Source organism: Mustela lutreola, chromosome 5 (assembly GCF_030435805.1).
Source record: "Mustela lutreola isolate mMusLut2 chromosome 5, mMusLut2.pri, whole genome shotgun sequence".
NCBI classification, from domain to species: Eukaryota; Metazoa; Chordata; class Mammalia; order Carnivora; family Mustelidae; genus Mustela; species Mustela lutreola.
The window spans coordinates 136,803,374-136,816,115 of NC_081294.1; positions in this window are offsets into that span (position 1 = coordinate 136,803,374).

Below are 12,742 nucleotides of genomic sequence, written 5' to 3' on the forward strand. Positions count from 1 at the left end.
GTATTTCCAGAGTCCACAGGCTAACTGGTCTGTGCCCCAACCATAGCCCCAACCATACTTCATCATACAGTTTTTGGATAGTCTGAAAAACTGTCCAGGTTTTTAGTGGAATGTCCCAAACAACTGTTACTGAGTTGTTGTAGTCTTGATGTTACAAGAGGAAGAATTATCATCTTCTATTTACCTGTAATTTTTTTTCATTCTGTATAATGATTCCAGGGTAATAATAATTACTATGAACCTCAGAGGGGATATTTTAATAATTAAAATGATAATGTCCTAAGAAATAAAGCAAAGTGAGTAAAGTAAGATGTATTTAATGAGTAATTTAATGCAACAGATCCCACTGTCCTTACAAAATAAATTAATAAGATACAGTGAACTTCAATTTATTATTTTAAGTGTTTTCTCTTGAAAGTCATTAGAGTATTATCTTCAATAAAACATAGAAAAACTAGGTAGCATTCTCTGTCCCCAGAGCTATGATTCTCCCTTTTGCTTTGGAACTCATAAGAGTTGTATTTCAATATAGAATTCATATGATAGCTTAATTTTTAAAAACAATGTCACCGAATAGGGAAGTTGTAATGTAATTTTTGGGCAGAATTTTTTTCCTATTTCCTATTGAGAAAAAGTTCCAATTATGAAGTAGGTGGTTTTTTTTCTGTTATGAATGGATGTAACTTTACATGTGCACAAACGCCTATGCACTTGTGTGTGTGTGTGTGTATGTGTCTGCATATGTGTGTCTGTAGCATACAGATGTGCTCTGCCCTCATAATGCCTATGCATCTAATATACTGAACCACTTAAGTAATTTGGTTCAAACTCCCCTCTAGAAGATGGTAGAAGACCCAGCATCTATAGGCCTTAGGAATAAAGAGGTTTCCATTCCTCTCAACTCTGCCCATTAGTGTTGCTTTTACTGATGCAAGAATTGAAGTATCTGATAAGCTTCAGAAGGTCCTGCTTGGCATGCCTTCAATCCTATCCTTCCATAATGGTCACTAGGTTAAGCCTATGGGGCAACCAGACTTTATTGAAGATTGTCAGAATATATTAGTTAGGGTATAGTTTTCGGTATGTATAAGAGAGACCCACATTAACAGGATCCTAAATATTGTAAAAGCTTATTTTGCTTGTTTTGTAATAACCTGGTGACCTGATTCTGTGGTATGTTGGCTTTACTTCAAAAGGTCAACCAGGGGCGAGGTTTCCTTCAATCTTGCGACTTCACCATCCATAATATGTTAGCCTTATTGTCATGGTTAAAGATAATTCACTATAACATCCACATCCTGGGGGTTAGGATTGAGGAGGTAATGAGATAGCTTCCTTCCTTTTAAAGGTACATCACACTACTTCTCTCAAATTCCTTTGGCTAAAAACTAGGCCTATGCCTTACCTGGCTGCAAGTAAAACTGGGAGATATTTCTTCTGGGTGGCCATGCACTAAGTTAAAAACTAGAGTTCTGTTTTATCCAACAATAGCAAAACACACATTCTTCCCAAGTGCGTACAGAACATTCTCCAAGTTAGATCATATGTTAGGCCACTAAACGAGTCATAACAAATTCAAGAAGGTTGAAATCATACCAGTTATAATTTTTAACCATATGGTACGAAACTAGAAATCTATATCAGGAGGAAAAATGGAAAATATGTGGGAATTTAAAAACACACTCTTGAACAACCAATAGGTCAGAGAAGAAATCAAAAGGGAAATGAAAATATAGCTTGAAACAAATAAAAATGGAAACAAAACATACCAAAACTAATAGGATACAGCAAAAATAGTTCAAAGAGGGAAGTTTATCGTGATAAATGCCTACGTTAAGAAAAAGAGAAAGATCTCAACCAGGAAGTCTAATTTTATACCTCAAGGAACTAGAAAAAGGATAATTAAAGCCCAAAGTTAGCAGAGAGAAGGTGACAATAAAGATCAGGACCAAAACAGATGAAATATAGAATAAAAAATAATAGAAAAGGTTAACAAAACTACATTGGTTTTTGAAGAGATAAATAACATTGACAAAATTCTAGCTACACTTAATGAGAAAAAAGAAAGAAGTCAAATAAATAAAATTATAAATGAAAGAGGAGATGATACAACTGATATCACAGAAATACTAAGAATCTTGAGACTACTCTGAACAGTTACACTCCAACAGATTGGATGACTTAGAAGAAATAAATAGGTCCCTAGGAACATATATCCTAATAGCAATATCATAAAGAAATAGAATATCTGAACAGATTAATAATGAGTGAAGTTTGAATTAATGATCAGAAAACTCCCAAAAAAGAAAAACAAAGGACCAAAGGGCTTCACAGGGAAATTCTACTAAGCATTTAAAAAAGAATCAACACCAAGTATTCTCAGACTCTCATAAAAAATTGAATAGTACCTTCCCAAACTCATTTTATGAGACGAGCATTTTATGAAAACAAAGCTAGATAACAATACTACAAGAAAGAAAAATTATAGGCCAGTATCTCTTGACAAAATACTAGCAAACTGAATTCAACAGCATATTAAAAGGATCATATACCATGATCAAGTGGGATTTTTATCACTGGGATGCAAGAATGTTTCAATATTCACAAATCAATAAATGATGTACCACATTAACAAAATGAAGTATAAAAACCATATGATCATCTCAATAGGCACAGAAAAAGTATTTGGCAATATTTAACATACTTTCATGATGAAAACTCTCAACAAAATGGGTTTAGAAGGAATGTACTTCAACACAATAAAGGCCATATATGACAAGCTCACAGCTAACATCATGCTCAGGGGCAAAAGGTTGAAAGCTTTTCCTGTAAGGTCAGGAACAAGACAAGTGTATATACTCATACCACTCTTACTCAGTATAAGAAGTCCTAGCCAGGACAATTTCCCAAGGGGAAAAAAACAAAACAAAACAATAAAAGGCATGCAAATCAGAAAAAAAGTAAAATTGTCTTTTTCTGTAATTAGCATGACATGTCATGTCCCCGTCATGACATGACATATATATAGAAAAATTCTAAAGACACCACTAAAAAATTGTAGAACTTATAAATGGATTCAGGATACACAGTCAATGTACAGAAGCTAGTCGCATCTGTATACACTAATAATAAAGTATCAACAAGAAGAAGAAGAAAACTATCCTATTCACAATAGCATCAAAAATGATAAAATACTGAGGAATAAATTTAACCAAGGAAGTGAAAAATCTCTACACCAAACATTGGTGAAAGAAATTGAAAAAGACACAAGTAAATGGAAAGATATCTGTGGTAATGTATTGGAAGAATTAATTGTTAAAATGTTCATACTACCCAAAAGCTATCTATAGATTCTGTGCAATGACCATCATAATTCGAATGGCATTTTTCACAGAAACAGAATGAACAATCTATATTCATGTGGAACCACAAAAAACCTCAAGTATCTAAAGCAATCTTGATGATGAACAAAGGGGAGGTATCACAATTCCTGATTTTAAACTGTATTACAAAACTGTATAGTAAATAAAACAGTATGGTACTAGTATTAAGACAGACATAAAGATCAATGGACCAAAATCAAGAGGTTAGAAATAAACTTTCAAAAATATAGTCAACTGATATTTGACAAGGGAACCAAGAATATTCTGTAGGGAAAGGATAACCTCTTCAATTAATGGCTACAAAGACTGGATATTCATATGGGGGGGAGGAAAATTTTGGATCCTTATATTACACCACTCACAAAAATTAAAGACTGGAAGCTATAAAACTCTTAGAAGAAAATGTAGGGGAGAAAGCTCCTTGACATTTGTTTTGACAATTACTTTTTGGATATGACACCAAAAGCATAAGCAGCAAAAGCAGAAATCAGCATGGGACTTCCTTCAACTAAAAATCTGCACAGGAAAAGAAACATCAACAAAATGATAAAGCAACCTATGGAATGGGGGAAAACACTTGTAAACCATATATGTGGTAATGGGTTAATATCCAAAATATACAGAGAGTTCATGCAACTCAGTAGGCAAACAACAGCAACAACAACAACAACAACCCAATATGATTACAAAATGGGCAAAGGAGCTGAATAAACATTTTCCAAAGAAGACATAAAGGTGCTCAACAGACCCTGGAAAAGGTATTCACCATCACTAATCATCAGAGAAATGCAAATCAAAACAAGAATGAGATATCATCTCTCATCTGTTGGAGTATCTCTGATCAGTATAGACAAGAGATTACAAATGTTGGGGAGGTTTTGGAGAAAAAGGAAACTTGGTGCACTGTTGGTGGGCATGTAACTGATGCAGCCATTGTGGAAAACATTGTGGAGGTTCCTGAAAAAATTAAAGATAGAGCTACTCTATGATCTAGCAATCCTACTTCTGGCTATATCTCCAAAGGAAATTGGAATCAGGATCTCAGAGCTAGGTATCTGCACTCTTGTGTTCTTTGTAGCATTGTTTGCACACTAATGAAGATATGAAGACAACAGAAGTGCCCATCAACAGAAGAATGGATAAAGAGGAGGTATACATATATATGTGTATATACCCACCAAACAGACCACTACAAAGAGATACTATTCAGCCATGAAAAAAGAAGGAAATCCTGCCATTGTGACAACATGGATGGACCTTGAGGGTATTATGCTAAGTGAAATGAGATAAGAAAAAAAAATACTGTATAATTTCCATTACATGTGGAATCCAAAAAATCCAATGGCATAAAATCAGAGAGTATAGTGGTAGTTGCCAGGGACTGGGGAGTGGTAGAAATGGGGAGATGTTGGTCAAGGGTACAAATTTCCAGTTACAAGAAGAATTAAGTTCTCGGGATACAACACAGAGCCTGGTAACTATAGTTATACTGTATTGTATACTTGAAAGTTGCTGTAAGAATAAATCTTAAATATTTTACCATAACAATGATAACCAAAAGGTGATTCTGTGAGGTGAAAGATGTGTTAACTAACCTTGTTTTTGTAAGCATTTCACAAGGTATACATACATAAAATCATTACATTGTACACCCTAAAGGTATACAAAGTTATTTGTCAATCAAATCTCAGTAAAACTGGAAAAGAGAAAAAAGAAAAAAAAAACCCAAACTCTAAGAGTTCTTTTTAATGTTGGAGGATGATATGATAGGAGGAATACTTAGAGGTGTCTGTCCTCTTTAAAGCCCATTTTTGGCACAAGCTTGCATCACATCATGGCATAGCATGGGACAGCAGAGACACCAATGTGAAAATTCGTAATGTTGAGTCTTGACATTCCTTATAGCATTTCATGTAGCGGGGCAATCTCTCAGGTCTTCTGTTCTATTCCAGCTTTGGTGTCTGACCATGTGGCAGAAAGTGTTACATTCCCCTTCTCCTCTATTCCTTAGCTTTACATCCTTTTCTCTCAACCCACAAAGTTTTCTTTTTCATGCAAGTGGGATTCATTTATCTATCTCTGTACCCAATGCCAGAACAATGGCTTCAAACTCAACTGTTACAGAGACCATACTGATAAATGAAAGAAGTGAAGTGGGCCAGGTCTGAGGTAGAAGGGAGTAGTGGAGACTATGGCAATTAGAGAGCACATGCCCCATCTTTGGGGAAAAGAGCCTGTTCACCTTGGGAAGAGTGACATTCCAGAACATAGCCACGGTGGGGCCACATCTCCTGGCTTTTAAAGGGGAGCTGAAAGTTTGGATTTTTACGTTACCTTTTATTTAAGTGTTAGCAAGTGATTCATATATTTTCCAAAACAATATGACAGCCAACAGTGAACTTTTGCTGGCTGCCCTGGGACAGCTGTTTTACAGATGTGGCTTTAGAACACCAAGAGAACTGATCTTCAAAACTGTCCAATCTGGGCATTCTCCTAATGGAAGGCTTTCTCTCTCTTACTGACTGTTGCCATACATGCCCCATGGATATAACAGTGCCCTGATTTTACTGTGTACTTGATAGTTCCCTAAGAGCTTTTGCACACGATTGCTTATTAACCGTTAACAATAACCCTGAGATTTGGCAGAGCTAACATTATCCTTACTTTCAAGGTGAGGAAACTGAAGCTAACAAGGTTTAAATGCCTTGCCTAAATATTATAACAGAAATGAGGCAGAGGTGTAGCAAGCATCCATTGCTTCTGATACCGTGCTCAGGACACTTCTTACTGACTTCAGTTTTTGGAGAACTCTGAATAGTTTAAGTATATAATATATTCTGAAATCTTAGCATTCAAGCCCTCAAGAAGTACTTGAAAATCATTAATAAACTCACTTCAGTTTCCTGGGAAGTAAACATTATTGTGCTATTTTATAAAAGGAAGAAAGGGACTCAAGTTCAATCATCGTGGGAATGCTGTCAGTTTCAAATTGTATTTCTTGTCTTTGTATTTCCCAGTTTGATACTCCACTGGCTAGAATTTTATGTTTATTGTTATTCTCTACTGTGATTCTATGTAGCACCTTCTTTGACAAGAGAAATCATTTTAAACATATAGCAAACGCCTAGTGCATAGTAACAATTGCCAATGAACCAGAGAAGATAAATTAAGACTCGTCTTCGCATGTGATAATTATGAGAGGAATGCACAATCTATCACAAATAAGGTGAATATTCATAAGAATTTTAAAATAAAATTAATGCATGCATATGGCAAAAAATAAACAAAAAAAAACCACGAGGGATGCAGAAGAGAGGTTTTGGTCTGAGTTCTTCTTGTCAGTTGACTCTAATATAAGGGCCTCTGGTTACGTTGTTTTTTGGAAGGTTGTTGTATAGAGAAGGGAGAGATACAAAACATTAAAATGGAAAGAAAAATATATAAAGGGAATATTATTGAGTTGGTCCCACCTTGGGCAGCTGCAGCCCAATCACAAAAGGTTTTGTGAGGAGTCTCTAGAATGTCTCTCAGAATGATCAATCTGACCAAGGAGTGTCTGGAGAAGCATTTGTCCAATGACCTCCTCCATCTATAGGTTGTACATCCATGCATGAGAGGGCCTCTCCCTGGTGTGGCACTCTGCAGCAGTGTCAGAGAAGTCCAGAGAGTGAAGGGCAAGTCATTAAAGATGGTATACCCTTAAGGTAAGGAACCATCAGTGTGAAGTGACTTGAAGCCTGCACAAAATGTTCACCCAGGGGGCACCTGGGAGGTCTAGTTTGCTGAGGATCCGACTCTTGGTTTTGGCTCAGGTCATTGGTTGATTGATTGGATGCTGCATCGAGTTCCACACTCCACCGAGTCTGCTTGAGACTCTTTCTCTCTCTGTGTCCCTCCCATTCTCTGTCTCTCCTAAAAAAAAAAAAAAAAAAAAAAAAAAAAAAAAAAAAAATCACTCTGGGAATGGCCGGAAACAAATGTGGGGTCAAGAATCTGCTAGACTCTGCAAGATCTTGAAAATAAGAACAACAGTCCATTTGTCTATTTTGGTCTTCAGTCTTACAGTGGGCAGTATATCATATAATTCTAAGTTGTATAAATATTTCACTGTTTCTCAATGGATCAACTTTAAGCACTACTTCCACACCTTCCTCTAAGTTGTTGTTATCTTCAGTAATTTTACTGGTGACTTTGTACTTTTAAATAATATACTGAAATGCACTATCTCTTTCTTTTTTAGTGATTTTATTTTTTTTAGCTTAATTTAATTTTTCATTAAGCAGTTCATTTTGACTTCATAATAAGTTGAGATTTTTTTTTTATTGCTACCTTTGCCTTCCATCTATCTCACTGTATATTTTCCTCCTGTGGTTATTAGATATATTTTTTTACTGTTTACAGAATCTGTGATGATAACCTTTAGATTCTATTCTATGCTTTAATTAAGTTATCTGTGCTTTTTCTACAGTTTGATTCTAAGAGTTGCTAATGAACAGCCTTTAACTATTTGCCTGTATAAATATCACTCTGCGCAAAGCAGAGTGATATACTAGGATTATCTTTTTCTCAATTGATCCAAAATCATGACTCATATACAACCTGAGAAAAAAATGTTTCTAGCATTAAGGTTCAAATCAGTTATCTTTCTTACATGCCATCAGAATCTGAAAATCATGCCGTGTGGACTTCACTCTATGCGTGTGTGTGTGTGTGTGTGTGTGTGTGTATTACTCTAGAGTTTCTAATTGCCGTTCATTTCTTTCTGTGGAAAGAAGAATAAGATCTTATTTGCTGTATCACTTCTAGTCTCTTGATCATTCTATCTATGGAATGGTGTTTATCCCTTACATTTTCTTTTTGAAGACCTTTTTGGTGCTATTTTCTTGATGCAATTTTGACCAATTGCATTTTGAACTTAGTCCACTTTGAAGATTTGAGATTGTATTTACCACACTTCTATGTTAGATCTAGCATTTCGTGGGTCTCCTGTTAACCTTTCTTGATTTTAACTGAGTTTGCTTGTTTCAGTATGTTCTCAAGGAACTCAGAAACATTCTTGGCAAGAATTCTTATGAGTCTTAGACATCTCAAAATGCATTTTTTTTTTTTTTTGCACTCACATTTGATTGATGATATAGCTTGTCTGAAAATCTAGCCCAAAATAATTATTCTCAGTTGTTTGGAAGTACTGCCCCATTGTCTTCTTGCATAAAGTTTTCCAAGTGAGAGGTCTAATGCTACTCTAATTCTTGGTCAGTTTTTTTGTTTGTTTGTTTGTTTTTGTATGAAATCTCTTCCCCCCAACCTCTACCATGGAAACTTTTAGGATCTTTACCCCCATATTTCTGAACATTTAAAACAAAACGTCTTCTAATTCATTGCCCAAGAGCTGTTCTTTATAATAGGACACTTATTCACGAAACTGTTTTTGATCTTTGCTTGTAAATTTCTTTTTATATTAGCTAGAATCCACTGTGGCCTGGATCCTAGAGGTTCCCCATTTAAATACCACATTATAAGTGGTATACTACTGAGGGAATTTCAAGGCTTGTTACTGTGAACTCTTTGCAGTCTTATTTTTGATGGTTACTGTTGAAACAGTTTTGACAACTGAAGCCTGGATAACTTTTGTCCTTGAACTCGTTCTTGGGTTGGGTACTTTTACTCAACATGGATCTTAGAGCGCCATGCTGGAGAGGACTGTTCAAGGGCAAGCACAGCCTTAGAGCACCAACAGGCGGAATGAACCTTCACCTTGACCCAAAGTGTGAGAGCCAGAACCAACCTCTGATCCAGCCTTCTGTGTGTAGCCAGGGCTCAAATGTGTCATAGTTTTATGGATTCCTCTCAAGCCCTGAAAACATTTTACATTTTAATCTAAAAACAAAAGATGTTATGTGTGTCTTCTGAATCTATTTGAGACTCAGACGTCCCTGTGAGTCCAAAGATGCATGACTTACAGTGGTTCATTTTTATTCCTTTTTTTCCTCCCCATAAAAATATGATGCAGAGTCAATACTCAAACCAACAAGCTTCATCCCCCACCCCCACCATCAGTTTATTTCAATCTTTTCAGAGAACATCCCTTCAACATATTTTCTTGGACTGCAAATTACCACCATGGGCTGCTGTTGCCCTGCATATGGGGAGGGAAGGAAAATTGTGTAGCTTTTATATTTTAGTCTACCTGTTTTAATGCGTACTTCTGCTCCTGCTTCTGAGCCTAGGGTCTCTAGAGAGAAGCAAGAAGACTGAATTACGCTCCGCCTGCAGCCTGTACCGAGGCATAATTCCTCACTTCCTTCATTCTCAACATGCTTTCCCCCCAATTCTATCTTCCAAAAATTTGTTGAACTCCTTTAACAGGCTCTGGATCTCTTCCCCAACTAATCCTCTCCACTTGCTGGGTTTAACTCCCCCTCATATTCTCTTGAGGTTGTTTCTTCTGGCATCTTCTTAGGAAGCTGAAGTCATGTCTTTCTTATTTTTGTTTTAATTTCCTAATACAAACTGAAGCCCTTTCTTCCCTGCACTTAATTTTACCTTGGAAGACACTGACTTCATATGTGTTTTCACTACTGTCTTGATAATAGAGATATTGGTATTCACTCTCGAGAGGGAAATAGATGTGATGCTTAGGAAGACAACCAGCACCTTTTCTAATTATTTCTTTTTTCATGCAAATGGTAACAAAATACTTTCACCCCTCCTTCAAAAGATTTGATATCCTTTTAGTGCATGGGAAATTTTTTGATTTATGAGCTCAGTGTAAAAGGAGAGAAAAATGTAAAATTAAATGGTAATGTTTTACAGAAGTTATTGTTATGTGGTGAGCCTGTTTTTCTGTCAGTTGGGAGTCTTGTGTAGATAATAAATCCCCATCAGTGATTTAGCATGTATAAAACACATCAATCCTTTTTATTATATTTTGTGAGCCTTGACATTTATGATAATTTCCCCATATCTACTTAAAACTCTTTCTCTTATGATTGCATTATTAAAGTGGATTTTTTGCCCTTGTTGGCTTATCTCATTAGCATGTGTTTATCATATATTTTCAGGGTAATTACCATTTTGGAATAATGCACGCAACATTAAATGGATTCCCTAGTTTTAAAAGGTGTCAAGATAAAAGCGGCAGCTTTCACCCCTCCCCTCTCTAATCCCCATCCCCTTGAAAGTCTACAAAAGACATTTTGATTTCTTGTCACTTGGGTCAATTGGATAATGGCAAGGATAATATGCCCCCCTACTGTGTGTCCACAGTTGGTCCTGGTAGGAAAAAGAAACGATGGGAACATATTTCTATGGTATTCTCATTTTCAATGCCTCTGTGGTCCATCAATCAGAGTCCTGATTTCTGGACTTCAGAATGGACAGTATCCTAATTGCTATTTGTATGCGAGGGGGAGATCTCGTGCTTTTTTTTTTATCCTCTCTTAGTCAGAATGACAGTTTGCTATGAAAGTACAATTTAGGGGAAGGATGATTTGTGAGCTTCTAATTATTAACAAAAGTGAAAAGCTATACTCCTATTTGGTCAGTGTCCAAATAATTAAAATGGCTCCCCCCTTCTCCATTCATAAACTTATATATATGAAGCTGGAGCTTCTGCTGTCCACTATCATGAAAGAGATACTGGAGGTTGTTGATGTCTGAATTGCCAAAAATCTGCCAAAGAATGCTCTAGGTATTTTACCATTGTATTTGTACTGCATAGCACTGGATTATTTGAGGTCTGTTATCAATTTGTAGCCTTGTTGGCATTTTTCAGTTTATCAGAGGGTAATGAATCAGAACTAAGTTTTAATGCCTTCTCTCGGTTCCTTCTTTATAGTGTTTTTCTTGTTGTTTGTTGTGGTTCCATTAGAAATCTTGGGTTAGTTTTTTTTAAGTAACATAAATTATAGAGATTAATTTCAGCATGCAACATAGATTTGAGTTATAATCCTGTTGGAGGCACAACATTTGAAGAACCAAATTTAAAAATAATGATCCATCCATATACAAGGATGAGAATATCTTCAATTTAACTTATTAGACTTGTTGTTATTCAATAAATAAATTCATCATGACATTTTAAATAAATTCTTGCAAAAGTCCATAACATGTGTGTAACTTTCTAATTTAAAGGGTCTGCAAAGCAAGATAACAGTGAGAGTGGCAGACTAAAACGGCCATCTGGCAAATTTCTGCTGAAGGCCTCCCTTGGTCTAGGCACTCTGGTAGATACTAAAGATATAAAGGCAGATATTGGATCCTGCTTCCTAAAAGTTACAGTTCTGTGGAGCAGACAGATGAAATAGAAGTCAGAAAATGAGTAAGAATAGCCACAACATGTAAGTGAAATGAAGAAAACAAATAATGGTTAATACCTAGTAAAGTAGTGATGGTATAATCTGATTTTTAAATATAGAATGATATGGAGAAGACTATGAAGAAATCATATTGAGGTTGAGATACAAAGATTGAGAAGCAGTCTGCTAGAGGAGAGGCAAACGCAAACGTGGGGAGGCAGGGCTATGTTTGAAATTTTAGTGGACTTCTTAGAAGCTGTTTTGGTTGGGAGTGAAGAAGGAAAAAAGAAGGGGATAAGATCACCGCTGAGGGGAGGAAGTACGTGACGCAGGATTTGGAGAGGCTGAATATACAAATGGACAATGGCCAGATCCTATATAAAAATAAAACTTTGACCCTACAACTGCCCCTTATCTACAATAAACACTCCAGGAAGCCTGCTACCGACCAGAGTTGCAGAAAACCAGATTGCTATCCCCAGAGACAATCCCAGAAACTCAATGATAGCTTCTTTTTCCTTTTTTTAAGATTTTATTTATTTATTTGAAGACAGAGATCACAAGTAGGCAGAGAGGCAGTCAGAGAGGGAGAGGAGGAAGCAGGCTCCGCACTGAGCAGAGAGCCCGACATGGGGCCTGATCCCAGAACCCTGGGATCATGACCTGAGCCGAGGGCAGAGGCTTTAACCCACTGAGCCACCCAAAGGGTCAGGACTTGATTAATAATTTGCCACTTTCCTAATTTTTGTTCTCACTTCCAACTTAGGACCAACGAGAGAAAGCCAAACAGGTACCCCAAACCAATGAAATAGGATTCCTCCCTTCTAGTTAGACTGTCTGTAGCGTCCACATGCCCATAGTCTACAATAAGGCATGGAAACCCTCCCTTTTTCCATCATGAAGCTTTCCCACTCCTCTGTCAGTTTGAATCTCTACCAAAATGCAAGTGTTGGTGGCTGACTCCCTTGCTATATAGCAAGCTCAGAATAAATAGCCCTACTTTTCTCATAGGGTTGGTTGGTGGTCTTCTTCAATGTCTACACTTTAGAGGTGAGAGTAAAG